Below are 18,476 nucleotides of genomic sequence, written 5' to 3' on the forward strand. Positions count from 1 at the left end.
GCAACAAGGCACAAATCTATCACAGGGCATTACACACTTACTCATTTGCTTCATTAAGAGGCATTTTTTAGTTGCCAGTGATCCCTCCATGTTTTTTTGGAGGTCGTAAAACCTGAGTACCTAAAGGAAACCCACACAGACAACTCCTCATCCATAATGACCAGTGAGGAAGAACAAACCCAGATTCCCAGGACCTGTGTTCTCTTTTTATACTCAGCTGAAGTTATTCAAGTTGACATTTCTCTTACACCTAACCCAACCCCCTCACTGATATCATGATAACATTTAAAGTAAATCAGATCTGAATAATGTTGTATCATGTCTCTTGTTGTTACTTGCAAATAATCTTAACAATGAAGAAAAAATGAATAATTATTAATGAATGGAGAAACATAAATATATGAAGTTTGTTAATAAAAAAAAACAGTATGAGGTACACAGAAAATGAAAAGATCTTGTGTACTGTAAGTGGTACTGCAGTGGAAGAATTCTGTTTAAGTTACATTTTTTGTTTATGTGACTTTTATTTAGTGTTAACTGATTCAGGAGTATATTGGCTTATAAAATCCTGAGAATCAGCTGGTTTATTGAGTGCAACATATAGTGTACTCTTTGTAATCTTTTCCACATGATCAAAGTATATCCTAATGAAATTTGAACTGCTTTATCCTGGTCAGGGTTGGGTATTCTGGTTTCACTGGGAAACACTGAGGGAGCAAGGCAGGAATACCCTGGGTGACACAGGGTGCCAATCTATAACAGGGCTTTGGCCATCCCACCTTGCTCATACTAATCATGTTTGTGTAGACACCCGGCCAGCCAAGAGCACCAATGAGATTCAAACCCTGATCTCAGCTGTGTTGGGCTAACATAATAGACTGATGCACCTCTAATAAAGTATGGAAATAAAAGGTTAAAGATTTATAAATTGAATAAAAGTTAAAATAGCAGATAGTGTTAAAAAGTGGTAAAGCTAAGCTATAAAATTAATGGCCATGATAACAATAAGATCTAGACTTAATTGTGAAAGACCATAATAAGATTTTTATGTCTGCACCAGAATATATATGTGTATGTGTCCGAAATTGACAATAATGAAAATAAATCTTCAGTTTTATTTACTTTACACTGAGTGCAAACAAAAAAAGTTTTGAACATTTTAAAAGATTTAATACCAGTATCATATCCTAGGTTTGTATAATCCTTAAAGCATATACAATTACTTACTGTATTTCTTAATATAGCACTTGTAGTAATTTATAAAAATTGTGACTGTATAGATCTGGACCTGTGCTATAAAACAAGAGTGCACAGCGTTAAAATATGTTATTGGAAAAGTTTATATTGAAATATAGAATAAATATAGAAATACAGAAATATAGAATAAAAAACAGTATTACTACAAAGGTAACAAATTTACAGCATTTAGCAGACACTTTTATCCAAAGTGACCTACAATTATTACTGGATACGAACAATTTAGAGTTCAGTGGCAACAGTGGCAACTTGGTGATGGTGGGGCTTAAACGAGCAACCTTCTGATTACTAGTTCAGTAACTTAACCACTGAGTAACAAGATAACTAAGACAAAATTGACTTCATGTATGTGTTTATCTCTGCAAACAACCTGATGCTTTACACAAGGTGAAATCCAGTCTCATAATTTACTCTCGTAAAGTGCTCTCACAGAGGAGCCCCCCCCCCCCCCCCCATTTCAAAACTCCATAACACTGCTACATAGACCAGGGCCGACTTAACTAACTTTAACCTTTGATTAGATAGATAGATAGATAGATAGATAGATAGATAGATAGATAGATAGATAGATAGATAGATAGATAGATAGATAGATAGATAGATAGATAGATAGATAGATAGATAGATAGATAGATAGATAGATAGATAGATAGATAGATAGATAGATAGATAGATAGATAGATAGATAGATTAGATAGAGAGAGAGAGAGAGAGAGAGAGAGAGAGAGAGAGAGAGAGAGAGAGAGAGAGAGAGAGAGAGAGAGAGAGAGAGAGGCTTCAAACACCTTTAAAGAATAATTAATTATGGGTAGGGCTGCTAGACATTACTTTAGTTTATTCCATTTTTATTAGGAGCATTCTATATTCAATGGCATGATTATTCGCAATACCATAATACCAAATTATATGAAGGCATTGGAAATGACTAAATGGAGCAAAAATCAGAAAATGCAAAGATAAATAAATACTAGGGGAGGTTGGGTGGCACAGCAGTAAATTGTACTAACCTACTACCACTGGGATCCAGGATTAAATCCCCGGCGGTGCTGTTGGCTGTATGTCTTAGGGGGTGTCCAGGACCTCATGATGAATTGCTGTCCTGTCCAGGGGGTGTGTTACTGCATTCCACCCAGTGATTCCAGTGAAGCTGAACCCACCACAACCCTAACCAGGATAAAGACGTGAAAACAAAAATTAAACAATACATACAAAACCAAAATACACATTTCCAGAAAAGTTGGAATATTTTGTAAAATATAATTAATATAAAAACATTAGGTAATTCTTTTGAACCTTTATTGCACTCACAAGAAATACTTTTAATGCTTTGATCAATCAACTTGATTGTATTTTGTAAATATAAACACATTTAAAATCTAACACCTGAAACACACTCAAAAAAAAGTTGAACATGGGCACTGACAACAGCATCATCTCTACAGCGAAACACTGTGCTGAGAGCATCATATTATTAGAGTGTTTCTGAGTGGCATGGACAGGGAGACAGGTATAAATTTGGGGAACTTAAACTGTGGTGACAGTTCACCTTTTAACACGACAATGACCCTGAAGCAACTAGCCAAAACAACACTGAAATGGCTTTGGGGCAACTTTTTAATGTCCTTGAGTAGCCCAGTCGAAGCCCAGACATAAACCTCATCAAACATCTGTGGAGAGACCTGACGATAGCAGTTCACAGACCCTCGTCATCCAATCTCATGGAGCTTGAGAGGATATCCAAGAGATTTGCAGCTGTAATTGCTGCCAAATGAGCTTCAACAGTATTGAAGTATTGAATAAAAGGTCTGAATGAGTGTGAATAAAAGATTTCTGTTTTTATTTTGTAATTAAAAAAAACGTCTAAAACATGATTTCACTTTGTCATTATGGGTAAATAAGTGCAGATTGATAAGGAAAAAAATTGCATTTATAAAAATCCACAACAAGAGATGATTGACAGGTAGACAGATGGACAGATTGACAGATATTCTTTTTTTTTTCTTTTAAATGTTATTTTGTTCCTCTAAGTAATCTAAAAAAAATGTCTTGTGTTAATGAGTGTGTGTATGAGTGTGTGTGGTAGACAGGAGCCAGTCCGGCGGGACAACCACAGAAACCTGACTCCGTTTCCTGACCCAGGAAAAGACTCAGCAATGACTCCAACAGTGTGTATGTCCACTTTCAGACATAAATTAGTTTTAGTTCAGTAAATTAGTCTCATTAAGGCACGTGTACATGTAGGTTCAGATATCTGTTACACTGATGTGCTATGTGTAAATATTTGAGGTGAAGTGGCTTCACTAAGAGCTAGAGAAAATCTGATTATTTCCTCCCCCAAACTCACCAAGTCTGGCCACCGGCCTCGACTAGTCTCTGCTTCATGCACATGATATGTCAATCAAGCCAATTGGATTGTGGTTTAGTTATATTGTGTCCGCTTAGATTGTTTTTTTATACTTACTCTTGTTCTGGACTTTGTTCTTTTTTTTTATTTTATCATATAAAATATGATTTTTGACTGTAATATCATTTAAATATCTCAATTAATATAACGCATGGTTTCTCAAAAAATCAACACAAAAGTCACTTTTCATGACAATCTCAGAATTATTTAACCCCCTGAATAGAGACCCTCATAAGAGCACACATTTCATTAGTCACTTTTCATTAGTTGCATCAGGTGTGCTTGAGATAAAACACATCAAATACTGAACTGGCTAAGGGTTTGACGACTGTAACATTTGCTTGCATGTTAGAAATATGGCATAGTCAAGACAGTTGTCCAAAAAATTAGGAGAAGAGATAATTGCCTTGCACAATTACAACAATGGAAAATGATGCAAAAAAAATAGCAAGGTACTAAATGTTCCAAGAGATACAGTTGGATGTATAGTTCCCAAGTTCAAAATTAAAGGAACACTGGCTTTCACCAGAGTCACTCAAAGTCCACCAGAGTTTGGTTTTAGAAGTAGTCCTGGAAGATTCTGGAGTGACCATCACAGTCACCCAACTTAAATCCCACCAACAATCTTTGGTGGGATTTAAAGTACTGTAGTCAGTTGCAGCACACAAACCTAAAAGTACTAGTGAATTAGAGGGCATTGCTCATGAGGAATGGTCTGGGATTACTCAGGAGCGGAGGCAAAAACTGGCGTCTGGCTATGCATCAGATTTGCAGCTGGTCATAACAGCAAAAGGTTGATCTACTTAAACGCTTGTCACAGGGGGGTTGAACCATTCTAAGACTGCAGTAGTCATTAAAAGTGACATTTCGTGTTGAATTTGGAGAAACCATTTGTTTATATAAAATTATTATATTAAATTGTTCTTGTTTAATTGGTTTATTAAAAACAGCTTAACATTTGTAAAGTTTGCTAATAAACCTAATTTGCAGTGGGGGTTTGATTGCAACTGTGTATACATTCTGAGGTAATACAGAATGACTTATTGATGTAGTGAAGAAGGGATTAAGAAGGGATTAAAATAGTGAACCTCTAAGTATGCATCTTAAAAATAAAAGTTTTACCCAAGTTTATCAGTGGAGGTATTGAATACCACTAATTATGCAATATATGTAATTAATGAACAATTATTAGAATTAAAATGGGACAGCACTGTGCAACAGGGTTCTTTGTACCTGGGTTTATGCTGCATCATAACAATATAATAAATAAATACCGCTATATAAATTGATACAGAAATTTCTCTCTTGTTTGTACTTGTGACTAGGAGCAGCTACCTTGCTGGCTGGAGGTGACTCTCGCATAGAGCCGAAGATGCAGCTTTTTTTAATTTCTGAAGCAGCTTATTTCTCCATGTCCAATGACAGGTGCACAATATCATACATAAAGAAAACTCATTTCAATATCAAACTCAAATAAGGCCTAAACTAATAAACAAACTTAAACTAAACTTAGGCTAAAGTGCTTCTCAACTACAGCACCACCATTACATCTCCACCATGACAAACAATAAACCTCTTTCCTCACATTGGCTAAAGTCTCCTTAAATGCTCTGTGGTATAGGACAAAACCAACTACAGGTAACTCAGCATTACCACAAGTTCACCATTATTAAAAATACATTGGTCTAGGATAAACCAATGCATTACATCATTACATTAATAATTAACTTCATATTAATTACCTTAAGACAATATCACAAACACAATCATACAGGAACACCATACAAAGGATAATTTACAACACTCCCCTCCACATACATTCAAAATAGAACATTTTCAAAATGGTGCAGTCCAAGGACTTCAAATCCCATCAACCACCAGTGCTAGGATCCTTTGACTCTCAGCACAGCTGCCTGAATGCCTGATGAAAACATGTAAGTACAATTACTTAAACCAAACTTTGAAAAAAGTCAACACCGCTAAACAAGCATAAACAGTTAGTACACTTCTTAAAATCGCCCATACCTTCAGTTGGATCATCACAGTTTGCATTGTTTACCAAGCTAATGATTCTGGTGTTTGTACATCCCAACTTCTACATGTTTATACCATGAAACGGACATTAGCTCTGTTACACTGAGGCTAATCCATGCTAAGCTAACTAGATGCTAGCTGCCAGCCGTTTTGCTATTTACCTGCATTTTTGACAAAATTTTTGGTTTGTTGGCTGAATTTACAGTAAATATGTACATGTGTATTAAATGTGCAGATGTTTTAATTATTTAAATGTTTTAAAATGACCATATCAGAGACTTTAAACTACAAAACCTTAATGTCTAGGCCTGGAACAGTATCCTTAATATACATTGAAAAGTCAATTTACTATATATAGCAGGCACTTCATATTTCACCTGACTATTTCTGAAAACAGAGTGCTGTTAACATGACAGGATCTGACATTCTCAAAACCCCAACAGTGGTGAGCAATGCACAAATGTGTGAGTTCCCTGTAATGGACGGCAGTGTGGATCTCATTTCTGAGGCCTGGCCTCGCTGATTTCAGTAGAATGGACCTCAGTATTAACCTGCCTCAGTTTTCTTTTCAAAGTGCAAATTATTTCCCTTTTCAAGCACTCGCTCTGGTTATTTCACATATTCACAATAAATACAATTAAATTTGACTAGAATAGTTTTATGAAGGGTTAGCTTTGGAAGCAGGTCAGAATACTGTCACACTTTCACTACCCTCAGCACGTAGAAGTTTATTTTAGAGCCAGCAAAAATGTGATATTTCACAGAAAATTCATGGTAAATTATCCACACTTCTCTTGGCAGGATGTGACTGGGTCTGGGCTGTCAACTGACACTGATTTTGATCTTGGCATTGCTATTTTACATCAATTATTCTTATTATGGCCAAACATACACTTTAGCCATTTCAAATGAAAAAATATAGTTCAAAATATTTTTGACCAAGTTGGTGAATACACTATAAATAAATAAATTTACACTTTCATGGTCTTTAGTAGCCATTGACAAGGTAGTATTTGTGGTCATGACTAATTTTGGATCATTTTACCAGGTAGTCTGACCACATGTGCAAAGCAACACGATCCATGCTGCCCATTTGTCCAGCCTTTAGCCAACCTGAAACCTACAATATTGGATTCCTGACATTCCATTGCTAACAGGTTCATGAAATCAATCATACATCCATGTAATTTCCATATATAAACATTGGCTGTAATATGAGGTTACTGATGCACTCAATAATTGGGCACTGTCATGGAAAACCATCACCTCAACAAGTTTGATAATTGTATACTCTGCCAACACTGCCAAGTCAACTTTAAGTTTTGTTAGTATGAAATGGAAACCTCTTAAGTGTTAAATCTACACAAGCTTACATAACTGTTAACTAAAGCAAGCACTCCCAAGTGCCTTTGAAAGAAACATTACATCAGTAGTTCAGCAAAAACACTGGGCACAAGGCAGGAATACACTCGGCATGGCAACATTCCATCACATTGCATCATACTCTCACATGTTTACCAACTCAGTTTCACATTAACCCCTTCCAACACACTTGTGGTGAACTGAGATGCAAGCTGTGGCCAAGACCTTGCTAATTTTCTGAATGAGTAGAATAATGGAAGATGTTTGAGTAATCTGTAGTAGCAAAGGCCAGACAATTGAACCCCACTCACACTTCATACTAAAAAGTGCAAATCCACATAATATAAAATTAAAATAAAGTGGACTTAAAGTAAATTTCAATCCTAACTAATATAAATAAGTATATGTTATTAAGGTTATGTTTCCATGTACTGGTTAATGGAGACTAGTAAAGGTGTCTCGTAGACTTAAGTGTTAATTAGCAATGTTTGTTTTCAATTTGATGAATGTAAGTGAACATTGACTTGTTTAGTCTGTAGACATACCTCATTACAACTGCTTAATGGTTGTTATAAGGAGCTCAATGTTAATTTGTTACCTTATGTCAGTATGAGGTGACAGCAGAGCTACTTGCATTATATTATGACCATTATTGGTACAGTTCATTAACACAAAAGCTAAAACGTTTATGTATATACACCGATCAGAATATACATTTATCAGCTCCACTTACCATATAAAAACACTTTGTAGTTCTACAATTACTGACTGTAGTCCATCTGTTTCTTTGCATGCTTTGTTAGCCCCCTTTCATGCTGTTCTTCAATGGTCAGGACTCTCCAAGGACCACTATGGAGTAGGTATTATTTGGGTGGTGGATCATTCTCAGCACTGCAGTGACACTGACATGGTGGTGGTGTGTTAGTGTGTGTGGTGCTGGTATGAGTGGATCAGTCACAGCAGCGCTGATGGAGTTTTTAAACACGTCACTGTTACTGCTGGACTGAGAATAGTCCACCAACCAAAAATATATCCTGCCAACAGCGCCCCATGGGCAGCATCCTGTGACCACTGATGAAGGTCTAGAAGATGACCAACTCAAACAGCAGCAATAGATGAGCGATCGTCTATGTGTGTTTATAATCACCAAGAAATAGCTTTCTGCACTTTTCTTATTTATTGGTATACACAGTTATTGCCACACAAAGAAACACACCTGCTCAATTATTTTGTCCAACCAATACATGTATTACATTCATGCACATTCATAGTTTAAGACTAATCGTCACACTGTAAACATGTACGACAGTAGTAGGTTTTATTTTGTCAATTCAGAACACAGAAAAAAAAAACTTTTTATAATAAGCAGCAACTGAGATACACAGCTATCAATTCAAAGTGAAATATAGGCTAAAGTCTGCTGGGTTATTAATAAATATGTATTGTAAAGAAAATACATAAAATGACACTGCCATTTCCCATGGTGAATCAGAAAATGTGGCTTTATAGCATAGGAACTGAACAATATTTAAAGAAGACCAAATCATGTTAAAATGGGCAAAATTACATGGTTCTTGTCTGTCAATCAATTCAGTTCTCAACATCTGTGCAGTAATTTGTCAGTTGGCATTACTTGAGGAAACAGAATTTGCTAACATTTTCCTTAAGTGTAATGTTCATAGGGCTACATGACACAGATGTAAACTCTCATGACAGTTGATATAAACCCACAAAAATATTTATAAAGACCGGCAGTGCTCAGTGGTGCAGCAGTCTAATAAACTAGCCCACCACAGTGGAGACCCAGATTTGATTGTCAGTGGTGCTACCTGACTGGTTGAGTGCTCTACAGACACTTTATGTCTGAGGGAGGAAAGGCTGACTTGGGAGTCACTTCCTTACAGCTACAACTCCAAGTACTATTGTCTGGTTAAGACACATGCAAGAGCAGTGACGGAATACAGTAATCATATTCTTGTTTGTATATAGAGAAGGTTTGAGCTAGCCTGCATGAGCAATGTGCATTTTGCAAAAGAGGTGAGTTTAATGGGAATTGGATACATCTAATGTTGACTTTGTTTGCTATAAATTCCACGTCAAGGGATACTTCTCAAACTGACGTGCAAAAAGCCATGACAACTGACTAAACATTTGGTGGATCATTTAAATAATGATGTTTGTGGTTTTAAATTATATTATTGCATAAACAAAGTCATGTTATTTTATTTATGCATTTTCTCCCATTTTCTCCCAAATTTAGCGTAGTCAATTTGTCTTCCCCTGCTGGGGGATCCCTGATTGCAGTCGAGGTGGGTATATTGCTGCTCACGCCTCCTTCGACCCGTGCACAGCCCCAAGCGGAACCCTTTCCCACCCATGCATTCTGCACAGGCGCCCCTCTATCTGCTAATCAGGGTCCTTACACAGCAATTGAAGACCCAACCCACACAGTCCGGTCATCCCACCCACACAGTCCGGTCATCCCGCCATAGCAGAAACGTTTCTGCTGCAGGCACTGCCAATTATGCCCGCTAGATGGTGCCCAGCTGACCGGTGGAACCAAGGAGTTCAGAATCTTGATGCTGGTGTGCTAACGGAATATCTCGCTGTGCCACCTGGGTGCCTTGTTTGCCAAAATTTTGAGGAGTGGAGACTGTTATAGACTCGAAATTGGGAACTTCATATTATTGTCCATTCGTTTTAAACAAGCTCATGGCCAGATATACTTTAATTTTAATCAACTGCTTTATTCTGGTCAGGGTCGTGGCAGGTCTGGTTCCATCAGGAAACACTGGACACAAGGCAAAAATTACCATAGACAGGATGTCAATCCATTGCAGGGCTTCAGACATTCCCTTCCTTCAGACATCATGTCTGTGTAGACGCCTGGACGGCTGATAGCACCGCTGAGATTCTAACCTGGGTCCCAGCGGGCTAGCATAATAGACCGCTGCGTCACCCAACTGCCCACAGAGAATACTTAATACTCCTAATTCCCACAAATGATGAAATAATGGCATGCTAAATAGTCAAAGTATGTCTGATAGTTTGATAACATCCCTTTTAATAGCTACTATAATGTCTGATAACAGTCACTTGTGTTCAAAGAGCCTCTTTGTAGATACTAGGAATCAGAACAATGCCAATTGCTCTGTGGCTTGCCAACTTAAGGAAGTGTGTTCCCAGCCCCTAATAAATGTGGTATAGTAAATCTTGAGAAGAATGCAAGGCATAATGACGCATGATGCTTGGTCTGATAAAAAGGTGCAGCGTGTGTGTGTGTTTTGTAGGAAAGAGGAAGTAAGTCGACTTGCATATTACGTATATATATTTCAAAGCTGTTTATTTTATTTTACTTACTTTAAGAATTATGCAACCCTTAAGTAATAATAATAATTTTTTTTTCCAAAACAGAACTTAAGATCCATACTGATTCTACTTACACATGTGTAACTTAAAAAAAAAAAAAACCTCTATACTTCCACTTTCCTTAGGCTATTCCTTTCAATACCAGCGGTATTCATAAATTCTGGATATGCATTTAATGTTGTTGTTAATTAAAGTTGTTCATAAGTCAACTAATTATAAATTAGTTAATTTATATTAAAAAATTAAAAAATTAAAAATAAGATTTTTTATGATAATACCCAAATATCTGGTGAGCCGGAGGTCAAAACATTTTAACACGTTGGTCACATCACCATTTACAAGCAGAGTAATTCTCTCTTAAGAAAACAGGGTATAGAAAGGGTATGTTAAACTCTTTAAACCACTCACTAAAAGAAGTGTAAAAAAAAAAAAGAGAAATATAAAGAGAAAATATATTTACATAACAGTGATATACAATGCAAAGACTACATACGGTTTAACGTTTTAGTTGTTTTGACATGTGTTAGAGTGGGTGTCACCCATTGTTAGTGGGTGGGATATATATACACAACATTTTATCCTCAAAGTTGATGTGTTAGAAGCAGAAAAAATGGGCAAGTGTAAGAATTTAAGCGAGTTTGACAAGGGCCAAATGGCTAGACGTGATGGCTAGACGACTGGGTCAGAGCATCTCCAAAACTGCAGCTCTTGTGGGGTGTTTCCGTTTTTCAGTGGTCAGTATCTATCAAAACTGGTCCAAGGAAGGAACAGTGGTAAACCGGCAACAGGGTCATGGGCGGCCAAGGCTCATTGATGCACATGGTGAGCGAAGGCTGGCCCGTGTGGTCCGATCCAACAGACGAGCTACAGCACACCTTTAGGGGTCTAGTGAAGTCTATGCCTTGATGGGTCAGGGCTGTTTTGGCAGGAAGGTGGTCATAATGTTATGCCTGATCGATGTGTATACACAGTCGAGTCACATTATTGTGACCACCAGCTAATATCCAGAGTAACCAGCACAAACAGCTAGATGGGCTGGGATTGACTTAATAAGACATTGGTAGTAGGTTGTCACAGGTACCTGCAGCCATGCTGACTGCAGTGCATCCCTCAGCTGCTGGGGGATGCGTGTGGGAGGATCCATAGAGCAAACACGACAATCGAGGTGGTCCACACAGATGCTAAATTGAGTGCAAGTCTGAGGAATTAGGGGGTCAGGGTAGTACTGGGAAGTCTTGGTCATGCTCTTCCAACCAGTGTCAGACATTTCTAGCCGTGTGACATGTCACATTGTCCTGCTGGAAGATCCCATCTGCCCCAGGGAAGACAATTTTACCCATGACAGCAACGAGGGATATACTGTATGTGCAGACGACCTATTGCACACCTTATATACCCACCAAGCCCATCTCATGAAACATGACTTCCTTCATGAGCTATATGCTGCTGGCATCGAAAGTGGGAAGTGGTCATAATAATGTGACTTGAGTGTGTGTATATATACACACTATTGTTGCAGTTTCACACTCAAGTTATCAGGTGCACCACTATTGTTTTATTATTATTATTATTATTATTATTATTATTATTATTATTAATTATTATTATTATTATTATTATTATTATTTTTATTATTATTATTATAATAAAATATTGCTAAACATGACAAATTTGGAAAGCTGCTCTAAAACATGTGATTGTCCAGCTGGTCCTTTTTTATATTTTATGTCCGACAAAGAAGCTGTTAGATTTGTCAAGATCATGCAAGGAGTGTGAGCAGATAAATCCATTTAAACATAGCCATTGTAACTTTTTTAGAGGAAAAAGATATTACAGTTTCACAATTGTCCATTATGTGTGTGGTCGATCGCTTTATATATCTGGTTCTCTTTGATTCATTTGTCTTCTGCATGCAACCAAATAAAGTATTTCAGAAGTGCATGTGTGCGTGCAGCAGAAGGAGTTAGCTGGTGTGGTTTGTTCACTGATTGCCGGTGCTAGACTCCCCACATGAAAGCAAGCCTCCTCCTCAGGGAAGAGATTCCTGGCTACTCTGCAAATGAGGAATAAAGGGAGAATAGGCGAGTTAATACGAAGGGAGGGGTCCCAATCTAACTCCCAAGCTCTTCCTGGAACTCATCCAAACTCCGATCCCTAACACATTTCGGAGCAGGGACTGCACAGGCCCTCCACCTACTTCACTCCCGGTTCTTGCTCCTTCACCCCTTTTTTGCTTTAATTGAGAAGACAAATGAATCTTTCAGTGGCCACTACAGCACTGCCATACATCAGTCATGACAATGTTAGCTTTATTAAGGAGGTCTTGTGCTGAGCTGAGCCATATGTTAGCCTCTGCCCCTTGTGCGCACACAGCCTCACCTCTACGCTGCCTTAATAGCTAATGTAATTGCCCACCGTTTTATTATTAAAGGTAATTTGGATTCTAATGGAATTCATTCAGGATTGTTCTTGTCTTGCCAGGACCCTACACAGTCTTAAAAACATGTGCCAGGAAGTAATTTCAACAGCCCTATTGAAGAGTGTTTTATATGCCATCATGTTCTATTATTTAATGTAATTAGATGATGTGCTAAATGCATGTGATCACTTGGTAAGATTAAATAACACTCATATTGACTGACTCAGAAAAAGGCGGTCAGAAACAAAAACATCAAGTAAGTGATGAGTTGTCAACACCTAGTCCTGCCATTTACAGGTGAGGTCTAGATGTCTACAATAAAGGATACCCTTCTTGGATTGCACTTTTTCAGTGGAAACTAGGCATCATATTCATATTTTTTGGCCAAAAAGTGTACTTTGGTCATTTTTGATATTTTGTATGCAACAAGAGCTATTTCCAGAAAAAACATGGCAACCTCTGAGTTTTGAAATTCTTGCATGTCCATAATTTAGATGAGCCACAGAATAAATACATTTATATAGACAGGTTTTGCAAGTATGGATACAATAACTCTACATGTCGTTTTTTTTAATTTTTTTTATAATTAAGGTTTGTACCTGGGGTATCAAGCTGCATAAATGGTGCTCAGATGGCACAGCGGTCTAAAGGGGAAAAAAAAGGACCGTTTGCTAGCAAAACATAAAAATACAGCTAAGAGTAAAGATAAATCGGTGACTAAAACAATGACTGCATTGTTTCAGCCAAGGACTCCACTGACAAGGCCATCCATTCCAATAGCATCAATGCCGATGAGCCATCTACATCAATAGTTTTGGCTGTCAGTCAAAGCAGACTATTCTAAACTGGCGAACCTAGCAATTGATGTACTTTTGCCTCTACTTGGCTGTGTGAAGTAACTGATATTGAACACCAAATTTCTATGATGTGCTCACAGAAACAGGTTCAGCCGTCACATTGAATAACGTAAGGTTTTATAACCGTTTTGAAAATATTTAAATCAGCAAAATTGCATCATATGTATGATGTGCACAATGTTAATTATATTATTTTAGCTTGTCAAGAGCATTCGCAATGGTTTCTGGGCGAGGGTTTATTTTTGGAGGGGCAAGTTTGAGGTCGGCACATGGAATGGGGTGCATGTCCAAAAAGGTTGAAAACCCCTGGTCTAAAGCACTAGCCTAACACACTTCTTGAGTTCGAATCTCAGCAATGCTAGCCAGGCATCCAATAGATACAGTTGGCCGTGTCTGAGAAGGGTCACTGGAGTTTTGTGCAGGTTTCAACGGAGAGATGCAAGCTTTGCTGTCTGATTGATGCACTTGCATGGGTGGTGGATAATACACAAAGGGCATAGCATGACCCTCTGAACGCAATACAGCTTTCTGTGAGACTTAAGATGTGACTTTTCAGCCAGCGTAAAAAATTGGAGAAGACTAGTCAAGTCAATTTTATTTGTATAGTGCTTTTTACAGTGGACATTATCTCAAAGCAACTTTACAGTCCAGGACCAACAGACCAAAAACCCCTGCTGAGCAAGCCAAGGGCGACAGTGGCAAGGAAAAACTCCCTTAAAACAAACACGCCAGGTTTCTGTCAAATCTACCAGGAGCAGCATTGTTGGCATGGCAGTCTCGACAACCTCAGGTGGGTAAACAGGTTTCCGTCAGAACCACCTCGGGGTAAAACAAGTTACAATGTGAAATCGTTAAGAGTAAAATGTCAGTTCTGCAGAGAGTAGCATTAGACTCCAGCCCCCCTAATTATTACAGCATAACTAAAAGGGAGAGTGAGCAGGTAACAGTCATGAAGGCTTTCACAGGACATGAGCGCCCACCTCCCCCACCGTCATCAAACCTGAGTGATCGGACAAGAGAGGCAGAACGACAGCAACCCAACATCCCTGATCACCACAAGACTAGATTGGGAAGGGAAAAAGCTGCATAACATTTATGAGCTCTTTATAGAGCAAATATTGTGGTTCTTTGAATTATCTAATTATTTCTGTATTTAACATCTGATGTTGGAAACTAGTGATTCTAGAGCCACAGACAACTGGAAATTATTAGTATTTATTTTTTATTTAGTATCAATAGCAAATACTTTGTCATGTGTCTCCCAGGGTGTTTGTGTCTGAACACCACTGTTCTAAAGGGCTTTCTTTCTGTCCTAGGGTGCTGTAAACTGCTGAGTAGAGAGAGAAATCTGAAAAAGAGTAATAGATTGATGCTGTACAGTCAGCATGTATTTATCACAATTCCTGAGCCAATAATATCAGCCTCTAGTTGTGATCTATTACAATAACATTAACTTCTTTACTAAATCTTCACCTCTCCAGATAACATTGAATTATGGTTTTAACAAATACTATTAAAGCTAAATGTTAACACATACTTGCAGCTGACATCTATTTAATCTGAGTCTTGGAATTCCAATGATTGTTTAAAGATTTAAGTGATTTACATTGTTCTTTTTCTGACTAGACAAAGTAGAATGTCCTTAAATTTTCAAAGTTGCCTTTGCTTATTGAAGGGTTTGAAACATGGGGAACACTGTCCACAAAACTGACACTTTGTGTTTAGAGGCTACCATGCAAAAAAAAGAGCCTGCTCCAAAATTAACACAATGAAGGACAAATAAAGTTTGTTGACAGAGAAATCATGCCTGGTATTTTAAGCGCAGCCTTTACGTTCATGCCAATGTAAAGCTTGCTCGACTGGACAGTGTCACCCATGCCCCAGCAACTTTTAATTCATAATATATTTGTTTTATAGTGTTTCATGGGTTTGACCATTAGGGCAAGTTTTCTCTCTCCCTAAAGAACAGTTTGGTTCCCTTCCGGACTTTGGCAATAGATCACTGTTCCATGTCTTTTTTTTATTTTTATTTTTTATTAATAAATGCAAACACTATTTACCCAAGCCTTATTTATATGGGCACAGAGAAGTCACCAGATGTAGTCACTAGAAGATAAATGTCATGCCGCCTAAGATAGTTACACTATTTAACATGTTAGATTGTACAGTTAGTTTACATGTGTGCACATTTTTGTTAAAGGAATATTCTTCTACAACAGATGTTCATGGCTAAATGTTTGGCAACAAACTAGCTAAACTTTCTGCACTTTCCACATCATTAATCAGCCCACATTGAGCAATGCCAGTGATGTGTACCTCTAGAACACACACATTTACAGCCTCTTTCTCATACTTGCATCATAGCAGCATCCCTGCAAATAAAGGGCCTCAAAACTCCAAGCAAAATATCAGCCAAGGTTTTAGCATTCCATAATGCTGGCACTACATGGTCTTGTCAATGTAAATTTTAAAAAAGTGTTTTTGTTGAACATGTGAGGGTGGCACAGTGGTGCAGTGAATAGCGCTGTTGCATTACAGCAAGAAGGGTCAGGGTCCTTTCTGTGAGATGTTTCCCCTTTGTCCAAATGGGTTTGCTCTAGGTGCAGTTTTCCACCCTATCCATTATGAAACGGTGGTAAAACAGACAATGAATGAATGGACATGTCTTACAGTTGACAACATTTCAGATCTGCTCATCTGTCTAGATGGCACTAAACCTACAATTTATATAATCTTCTTAGTGTACCAGCCTAAAACTCTTAAAGTCCTTTTGTTTACACCAATCCAAATTCACTGTCATGTCCATATTTAGGTATTGGATATGATTTATCCAGTACTAATTAAAAGCACTTAAAAGACATAATTAGTGGTATATTAAGCTAAGTTAGACCAAATAGTGTGAAGACCTCAGAAGGGATCAAAACACTGCTCCAGGTCCAGGGAATAAGAGAGTGTATTAAAAACAGGGCATGCCATTGAATCAGAGAGCTCAGACAGAGTAGCATTGGTTGATACAGGCATCAGTTTTATAAGACAAGATATTTCTAGCCAGAGTTGAATGTAAAAATATCAAGTTGACTGTCTGTGCAATAGTAAGGAGGCACTGTCAGTAAGAATAATAGTGAATACTGACAAAAAGTAGCTATTACATTTGAAATATCTGAATAAAATCCACACTAATATCCACAGAATGACACACTGTGACATTTCCGATGTAAGAAGTATTGAGTCATGTGAACACAAAAACATTTAATACTTATTGCCTGGCGTTTGATACCCAAAATAAAAGGCTATAAAAAAAAATAAAAGGCATAATAAAAGGCATGCTAAAGGGAAACATACAACAGGGTATGTGAGAAAGTACAGTAGGATGCACCCAGACTAAGACATCCTAAGTAGCAGAACTTGATATCCGCAAGTTTGTCAGTGCTATTTTTGGAACAACTATGGCTATTAATTGTCAGAAAAAAATACACCAAATAATTGCCTTTTTTTTGGTATTTTTTCATCTGCAGTACTTCCTGATAAAGCTGCTTTTGCCCTGAAAAGCATTATCACTGGAGAACGGAGTCATCGCTCCAACTGTCGCTGTGTTGGCCGGATACAGCAGCACATTCATGAAGAGATCTCCCAGCTCTCTCTGGAGGTCATTCCACCCCTCTTCGTCATCCTGCTTTGCTCCCTCTCTACGTCTCCCACTCCCATCAGCCATCAAGTCTAGCTGGTAGGCTCTCTCTGTTCCTTTTAGCATGCCTTTATTTCTCTCTCAGCCCTCCCTGTCTCTTTCCGCGTCTTGCCCTCATTCTGAGGAGGCTGTGACGCTAGTTTGTGCGTCGTGGGAAGCAGGACAGGGAATTTTAAAGGAACCCATAAAGACACTGCCTGATCATCTCAGAGTCTCTGATGGGTCCAGCATGCCGATGAGCTGAGACAGACTAAACCTCTTATGTGGGGCCAAGATGGAGAAATTATGCATTCTGCTGGGGTTTTTTTCTCAGTGGCCTCCAAGCAACACATTTCCCTGAAACTCTTCGACTGAAGTATTCTCTGGAGATGCTTCAACAGAGCAGAAGTACCACACATCCACTGTACAGAGTTCTGTAGTGGTCTCAGTTTAGAGGCTGAAAAAGGGAATATAGAACAAGCCAAATGATTTGTAACTACAGTGTGGAAATGTGGTCCTGTTTAATGATTTAATAATGAATGAATGAAGTTCTAGCCAAAGTTACACGATGTCTAGTAGAGGATGATGTAACAATGAAAAGGGTTGAGGGCACATCCAGTTCCTCTGGAGGAAGCAGCTGGGAAACTTAATCAAGGCACATGGTAATCACATTTAGAAATAGCAGGAGAGATCAACACTTTGACAGGATTTTTTTCAGTAACCATGTTCCTCATGGAACCTACAAAGTTGTCAGAGGCTCCTAGGTTGGAGCATGCTGATGTTAGCTTTTCACAAAGCAAAAAAGCAAGTCTCAGGCTATTCCCAGCAGCCTGTGAACCCAGGCCAAGGGTTTTTTATCACTAGGCCTGCAACAAGACCACAAAAGCCCCCCCTCCCCACGGGGAGAGCTGGAGGAAGTCGTAGGATGATAAAAATGGGCTATTAGAAGGCCTGCACAGGCCCCATGGGTTCATTAAACTCCCTTAATCTCACATATCAGGGCACTGGCCATCTCAAACTGTGCCTCGCCTAGCATAGAGAATGAGAAAGGCACTAATTAATCCTTTCACTTTAAAATGCACATTATTACAGCCCTATTACTATTGCATT

Source organism: Trichomycterus rosablanca, chromosome 11 (genome assembly GCF_030014385.1).
Source record: "Trichomycterus rosablanca isolate fTriRos1 chromosome 11, fTriRos1.hap1, whole genome shotgun sequence".
NCBI lineage: Eukaryota > Metazoa > Chordata > Actinopteri > Siluriformes > Trichomycteridae > Trichomycterus > Trichomycterus rosablanca.